This window comes from Tupaia chinensis, unplaced genomic scaffold (genome assembly GCF_000334495.1).
Source record: "Tupaia chinensis unplaced genomic scaffold, TupChi_1.0 Scaffold000047_1, whole genome shotgun sequence".
Taxonomy (NCBI): Eukaryota; Metazoa; Chordata; class Mammalia; order Scandentia; family Tupaiidae; genus Tupaia; species Tupaia belangeri.
The window spans coordinates 7,356,113-7,364,251 of record NW_006159505.1 but is presented as its reverse complement, the minus strand read 5'-3'; the positions used below and the strand labels follow the sequence as shown (position 1 = coordinate 7,364,251).

The 8,139-nt window shown below is 51.4% G+C and overlaps 1 protein-coding gene across 1 annotated transcript in view; it reads left to right on the top strand.

Moving 5' to 3' along the window:
• Positions 1-3,863, top strand: part of CDKN1C (cyclin dependent kinase inhibitor 1C) — a 32,012-nt gene extending 28,149 nt beyond the window's left edge. The window contains exons 6-7 of the mRNA XM_014590204.2: positions 2,234-2,239; positions 3,848-3,863. The gene's annotated coding sequence lies outside the window, so the exon portion shown is untranslated. The remainder of the gene's footprint in view (positions 1-2,233; positions 2,240-3,847) is intronic.
• Positions 3,864-8,139: the final 4,276 nt, after the last annotated feature.

The window sequence follows — 8,139 nt, the reverse complement described above, 5'->3', positions numbered from 1 at the left end:
GTCGATCCTTGCACACTGCCTGGCCATCCTGGATCGCGGGAACCCCGCGCCCCGACGGTACGCGCGCTGCCGCCGTGGCGCCCGCTCCTCCTGAGCGATCCGGCACCCCGGCTCCGCCCGGCTGGCAGGGCCCGCGCCGCAGCGTCCCGATTGCACACACAGGAGCCCATTCTTCCCGGCTCCGCGCAACCATATGGCAAATCCGCGTCGACCAGCAGCCCCCGCTCATTCAGGCGCAGAATGTCCCGCAACAGGGAACAATCACAACTCTGTTCGCATCTATTATGGATGCGAACGGGGCGAGAAAAAAAAAATCATTTAACTCCAAGAGATAGCCAGCTAATTACCAACCATATGTGAGCCCGGATTCAAAGCGATGCCGAGGAGTTCATTCGGAGTCAGGGCGACTTTATTAGGTATAGAAGACAGATGTCCCGACAGCCCACGCATCACAGAAAATCGTGTCGGGGAGTTCTTGAAATGTCCGGGAGAGCTCTTTAAATATTAAAGACCCAGCCCTGCTGATGGACTGGGCCGGGGTCCTCTGGGATCCCCAGGCCCCAGGAGCAGGACTTCGAAACAGCGACTCTGGCAGACGCTAGCCTGGCTGGCCCAGGGAGGGGGTCCCTCCTCCCTTCCTCCTCCCTTCCAGACTCAGAGGCCTGCAGCTCAGGTGCTCTGGGACTGGGACAGGAACAAAGAGACCTCCAGCTCCCATTGGCAGCCTGGTACGCTTTATGGTACCTCCAAAAGCCAGAGGGTGGCCCTGTTAGGGCATCCAGTCTCTGGTTTGCCCCCAAGGAGGGAACTGAGGACACTACCTTTGGGAGTGTCTGGTTACACCAACCCTGCCCGAGGCTCCTTCGTTGTGTATACAGTAGGTCTTCCGCTGCAGTTTATGGAATGAGTGAATCAGTGAATGAATGAATGAGCCAGTGTGGCAGCCAACCCAACTATGAAAATCCCTTGGGGGGTGGGCGGGATTGGGGACTATACGGGAAGGAAAACACTCCTGATTTCTTTACCAAGAAAATAGCCCCTGGCCATGAGCCTCTGCTTCTTTGAGGAAGGAAAACGAGAAAGCTCGTTAGAGAGAGAGAGAAAAATCTTTCTCTGTTTTCCATGCAATGCAATTATGTTCCAGCTTTTTCTCCTTGTTATTCTTTTAAGCCAAATGTCTGAATAAAAGGATTATTCGCCCGCCCTCCCCCCCAGGACTGACTGTGCCTCTGTTAGCAGACGGGGGCCACCGCTGGCTAGATTAACTGCAGCCCATGGCTTCCGTATTTCTTCTATGAAAATAAGTGAGGTCAGCTGCCATTCAATTGTTGCAGCATATATATTTGAAAATTTAAATATTTGAATCAAAGGAAAAAGGGGGATTTGCATTTCTGCTCAACGCGACAAGCGCGTTCCGTGAACACCGCACAATGGCAACGTTTCAATCGGAATGAATTGTCTCCTCACAGGAGGATTCTGTATAAAGGCAGCCAGTGCTTTCTCTTTTGTTTCTTCTGCTTTTGTTTTGTGTTGTGTTTTTCTTTCCTCTTACCCGCTCCAATCCAGGAGGGTGTTTTCTGAAACTTGGTGGCTGACTTTGGTTTTGAGGACATAAAGAAACATGGAAAAACTCCCAAGAAACATTCACATCAGAGGCCTCTCTCTGGCACAAAAGCAAAATTTAATTGAACATGTGCGGGTGAAAAAATAGATATGGGGGGATTCTCGGTGCCACTGAGAGTGGGCTAGTCGCTTGGCTCCAGCTGGTCTGGATGAGGCTGTTGAATGTTGAAGAAGGCCCTGGTGAGCGGTAAGCAGGACGGAGGTTGGATGGCCGCGAAGCCCCAGGCATAGGCCTGGACCTTCAGAAGGGTGTTGAGTCTCCAGGACACCAAGCCTTCCCAGCTACCCAAGCTGGCCAGATCCAAATGCCCATTGTCTCCAGTCAGCATTAGGGACACACAGATGGTGACTCTGCACATGGCTTTGATGCCTTGGCCTTGGAAAACGGGCATTTCTGAGGGATGTGTCCCTAGGTGTAGGGATGATGTTTCTAAAGGAAACTAGCTAGGAGTCAGCTTAAGGCATTAAGTCAGGAAAGGTCACTAAGCCCAGGGCCTGTGGGGGTGCTTGCTGCTCTGGAGGTCTGGGGCATGATTTCTTGCCCCATGTTGGCTGTGCGGGCCAGGACACATGTCAGATGTTGACAGATGTCTTCTCTGCCTGGAGCTGGGTTGGGGTGGATGCTGGGTGCCTCACCGTCCTGAAGGCTAGGCGTCCAAGTCGAGGTATTGGCAAGGTTGCTTTCCTCCGAGGCCTCTCCTTGGTGTGTAGATGACCTCTTTTCTTGTCCTCGCATGGTTGTCTCCATGTGTGTCTGCATCCTAATTTCTGCTTTTTTTCTTCTTTTATGTTTGCCAGAAGGTGCATGCGCTTACCAGAAAGTGAGCAAGGGAAAGTCACCCAATGGGGTGTGGTCACGTTGCAATCCCTTCTACTCCATTTCTTCTTCTTATTGAGATTTGGGGCATCCACTCATACCTGGTGTGTTTCCCAAGCTGCTGTGGCTGGGATTTGAACTGCATAAACAGCCATGTGGGATCCAGTTCCCTTAGTCACTAGGCCATAGGACTGGCCCATCTCTTCTTATAAGAACATCAGTCATCTCAGATTACAACCCATCCATCTGACCTCATTTTAACTTAGTTACCTCTAGAAAAACCCTATCTGAAATACCGTCATAGCCTGAAGTGATGGAGGTTGGGGCTCCAGGATCTCCCGTATATACCTTTAAGGGGGCACAATTTAGTCCATAATGCCGCAGACGCAGACGCAGGGCTTCCCATCCTGTGGCTCGGGATGCTCAACGGTGTGATCTTCGCTGGGGATCTGGCTCAGTGGGAGAGCTGGGGATGGATGGGAAGGTAGGGCGGTGCTTTCCTGAGGCTGGGGTTGACTTGATGATTGAAGTTCATGACTAACACAGGCTCCAGGGTCTTCTACGTTTCAGAGAGGCTTCAGCTGGCATTTGGGAACACTGGTCCTTCCAAACCCACCCCTCACCTCCCGTTTGGGCTTGAGATTCTCCTTAGGGGATGAGAGTCCAGAAGTGGAAGCTGTCTCGTGGCTCTCCCACCCCCTCACTCACTCGGAATTGAAGCTCCTTTGGAACTGGCCTTGTTCTGGGGACTCTGGGAGGAAAAGCTGGCGGGCACCCTCCAGGGGCTAGTTTCCCGTCAAGGGCTCTGCACGCTGCTCTCCAGACCCGGTGACCTGTGCTGTTTACTCTCCTTGTTTTGATTTCTTGCAATTGCCCCTGGCCTTCCCTTCCTTTTTACTCTCTTCTCTCGTTCTTGCCTTTTCTTCTCCTTCCGTTCCTTGCCTCTCAACAAATTCCTAAGACCCAATAAAAGCCTAGTGGGTGCGGAAAAGTTAGGTAAACGCCACAGCTCTACAGGATGACCTGGGGCGCAAGCCTAGACATCTATTCTTGCGTCAGCTACTCTGTGGCTGTGTGATGAAGGTAGGCTGGTTGACCTCTCTGAGTCTTGTTTTATGGCAAGCAAAATGCTGAGCTGTCTCTTGGACAGAGTGAGAAGAAGCTAATGAAATGGCTGAAAAAACACTCCAGGCATTTAAAAAATGTCACGTAATTGCAAAATAATAACGATAACAACAATATACTTTGGAATTTTGCTGAACCAAGAGCAGGCTTGAGTGGAATTTGGCACCAAGTGGGTCTGCCCTGGCTCCTTTCCAAGGGGGTTTAGTTACCGAGGCACCCCCAGGACTCCATTCTGAGGTGGTCTCTCTTATAAGGTGGTCCTGACCCTGGACTCTGCTCTAGCCTAGGCTGGGGCCGGGGCCCCCCACTGGCTGGGGGCCAGCTCAGAGCATTGTTGTCCCAACCTCTAGGTTGTATGGCTGGCAAACCAATGGTGGTTTCTATTTTTTTTTTTTTTAATGCCCCAAATGAAAAAAAACCTTATCATTTCCTCAATAGTAGAAATGCAAATAATACAGAAATGTATAAAAAAGAAAGTAGACTTGGCCATAGGCACAGGTGGTTGGGCACCACTCTCTGAGGCTGGGCCACATAGGAGGCCTGGGTCCGGATGTCGGATCAACCTGAATGCATCATGTGAACAGTAGCGCGTGCCTGTAATCCTAACTAACTGGGAGGCTCAGGCAGAGGATTGGAACTGCAAGACCATGTCAAAAGTACCTGTCTCTCTTTCTCCTTTCTCTTCCCCCTGTGTGGGTGCTCTCTAAAGAAAGGAAGAAAAGAAAAAATGGAGGAAGAGAGAAAGAGAAGAAAGAAAACATTTCCTGAGATGGATTTCCTCAAGATTCTGGGAATGCATGCACGCACCCAGCGTATTTGCAAGTGGACTTTGGGATCTGAACCCATGACCAGCCATATGGCTTCCAGCCTCACAGTGCAAATGTATTACTGCTGCAACACAGTGACTGGGTCCACATTTACTTTTCTGGTCCAAGTACATATTTTAAAGCTTTAGAAAGCACACAAACACACACATTGTTGTACTTGAAAATATTTGGCCATAATGAAAGGGTTCAGAGACCCATAATATGAGCATAATAAAGTAACAGATACACAGTTGGGAAGAGTGTTCAGTGCAAGTGGCTGGTGATTGTACTAACATTGGAGAAGACAGCTTATGTCTGAGTGGTGCCTTTTATTTATTTATTTATTTTGCATAGGGTGTGTGTGCTCACTGGAGAGAGACACAGAGAGAGGGAAAGTGAGAAAGCACTCCCCAGGAGGATGATCATGCCACAATCCCTTCTCCTCCATTCTCCTCTAAGATCCTGGGTATATACCCACCCACGGCTGGCATGATTTTTAAGCCACTGGGTCTGGGACTCAAACTGTAGTTGACCATGTGGGAGTTCAGTGCCTTAACCATCATGCCACCAGCTGGCCCCTCTAAGTGGCTTTTAAAAAATTAATTAAGTAATTATTGGGCTAGCAGATGCTGTCGAGTTTAAGGTATTGGATCCTACATGGCCAGCTTCACTGTTTGAGTCTCAGACCCAGTTGGTTTATGGCTTGAGAATCATGCTGCCCATGTGCGCATGTGCATGCATGCCCAAAATCATGAGAGGAGAGTGAGAGACGGGACTATGGCATGACCATCCTTCCCGGGGGATGATTTCTTACTTTTCTTCCCTTTCCTGCTGTCTCTGGCAAACACATGTGACTTAATAACAAAAACTAAAGGGGCCTGGCAGGTGGCATGATGGTTAAGGCGCTGGACACTCCCACATGGCCGACCACAGTTTGAGTCCTGGATCTGGAGGCTTGCTTTCTCACTTTCCCTTTCTCTCTCTGTGTGTGTCTATGGTTGTCTGTGTCTCTCTCTGGTCAAATCAGTATAAATGAATGAATAAATAAAATTAAATAAATAATTCTTTAAAAAGTGTATTTATTTACAAACATTTGCTAGAGGGTATGTGTGCTCACCAGAGACAGAGAGGGAGAAAGAGAGATAGAGAGAGCACCACCCCTATGGGACATGGCCACGCTGAAATCTTTTCTCCATTTCTCTCTATGTCAGGATTTTGGGGATGCACACACACACACACACATACCTGGTATGTTTCTCAAGTTGCCAGGTCAAGATTCCAACTACACGGTTGTCCCCACAGGTTACAGGATTTGGAAGATGCTGTCACTGAGAAGTGGCAGCATGAGGACAAGAAAAGTGCAAATGCTCTCAAGAGATAACGCGTGGGGGACCAACAGTTAGCGTAATGGCTATATTGCTGGACTCCCACGTAGTCGACTGTGGTTCGAGTCCTGGACCCGGTGGCTTAAACTCACGCTAGGCGCGTGTGCGTGCATGCCCAAGATCCTGAGAGGAGAATGGAGGAGAAGGGATTGCAACATGGCCATCCCCTCTGGGGGGTGATTTCTCGCTTTCTCTCTCTCTGTCTCTCTCTCTCTGTCTGGCGAGCACATGCGCCCTGTAGCAAAAACCTCTCCAAAAAAGGAAAAAGAAAAAAAAGAGAGAACGCATGGGTGCAGATGAAACCAAAGCAGTGGGTCCAGTGTGCCAGCAAGGCCCAGACCAGGCTGCTTGTCCCAGGATAAGCTGTCCATGGACATGAGTAGGTTTCCAGGGAGGAAGATGGAGGCCTCTGATTAATAAAGGGGCTTCAGGGGGTTAGGGCCAAGAGATGTTTGTTACAAATGGGTGTAAAAAACCCCATTTGAGCTATTTCCTGGAAAGAAAAGAAAGGAGAGGTCTGAGGGGCACCTGTTATCTCCACATTACTAGGAAATGGTTTCCATCCCGTGACCGTGGAAACTGCCATGTGCATCCTGGCCGTGTGTTTCCTATGAGCCGCCCCCTGCCCACAGTGCGTCACTGTGTTGGCACAGACCGGGCAGTGCCCTGCAGGATGGACACTGAGGGCTGGCTGAGCCCTTGGGCCTTGACCTGAGTATCTGCTGGAGCCCCTGTGAGGTTCCCCAGATGGGCCCTGAGTTCCAGGTGTGGTGCTAGCCGGGCCCTGGGCTGGGCACCCCGAGGGGAAGGTGGATAGAGGCTCCCTTCAAGGAGCATCTGCTCATCAGAGGAGCCAAGTGAGGGAGGTGTAGCCCAGGGAAGAGAGCAAGGTTCCTGAGGACTGGCCCCCAGGAGGGCAGCAAGGAGGAGGTGCAGTGGAGAGCCAACAGCAAGGTGCTCTGGGCAGAGGGCTCGGCCTGGGCAGGCTGCAGCAGGGTGGGGCTAGACGGCAGGCACTGTAGCTGAAGCGGAGAAGTGTGAGAACTTGAAAGCCATGGCAGGGCCCCAGGACAAGCTCGTGTACTTGCACGAGATTCACGTCAGTTCTCTTCAGACCTGGTGGATGCATAGGCAGAAGGATCCTTCTATGGTGGCTGGACAGCCTTCTGTCTGAGCAAATGACAAGAATGAAACAAAATCTCCAGAACAAATGATCCCCTCTTCTCTCTCTCTTTTAATTTTCAGAGGGTACGTGCACTTTCCAGAGAGAGGCCAAGCAAAGGAGAGGGGACCGCACCTCTCAATGGGGCATGGTCATGCCTCAATCCCTTCTTCATTTCCTCATCTTGTCGGAATTTGGGGCACTCACTTGCATGCACTGGGCATGTTTTTCAAACCACCAGGGCTGGAATTCAGACTGTGGTAGGCCATGTGGAATCTGGCTCCCTTAACCATAAGGTTATGGGGCCACCCCTCCCCCCGTTTTCTCCTAGCTCCCCCTCTCCCCTTATTTTTTGCTCTAGACAGTTTATGTGCTCATGAGAGAGACAGAGAAGGAGAGGAGAAAGCACTCCCCGTGGGAAATCCCTTCTCTGTCTCTGTTTCTGGGATTTGGGCATGTGCACACATGTGTTTGGTGTGTCTCCAAAGCTGGGATGCCGCTACCTAACCAGCAGTCATGGAGTTGCCCTCTACTGGCCCCCTCTCCTTTAATGGTCTGTTGGCTGGGCTGTGTGTTGGGAGATCACTCACCCAGAGAATGCTGCCTCTGCTGCCTGGCTGCCCGGCTTGCCATGGACTGAGTTCTCCCTCTCCAGTCAGTCTGTGGTTGAAATGTTGCTAGCACAGGGGGCACATCACAAAGGGACCGCCCCCATTATTCTCTCATTCTTGTTCTCATTCGTTCTGTCTAGATACTCCTCCTCTCTCCTGCCCCAGCCCCACTTTACTGCCCATCCCTGTCTATTGGTGTAGACTTGAGTCAGTTCTGAGCCAGCTCTGGGCACACAGTCTCTGTGGGCACCCAAGGGTCTTCCTTGGGCCTTTGGGCCAGAGGCCTGGGCTGCAGCCCTTGGCTGCTTCTGGGGTTGGATCTGGAGGTGGTGTGGGCCGTGGGGTGGTGGGGATGATTCCCAAGACAGTGCTGGCCCTGGCCTGCCCCACTTCTGTGCCCAGCCCAACCTGGAAATCTGTTGAGGTCTTGAAAGGTGGAGGCTGGTGGTGCGGGGCAGGGTGACTGCTCCTTCTGGAGGATGAACCTTCCGAGGACCCTGGGCTCCAGTTAAGGAAGCCCTGAGTCAGCCATGGCTTACGGACGTCTCAGAAGCTGGGAGATGGGGCTAAGGCTCCTCTGGGGCAGGGGGTCCGGGAGCCACCCCCTGTT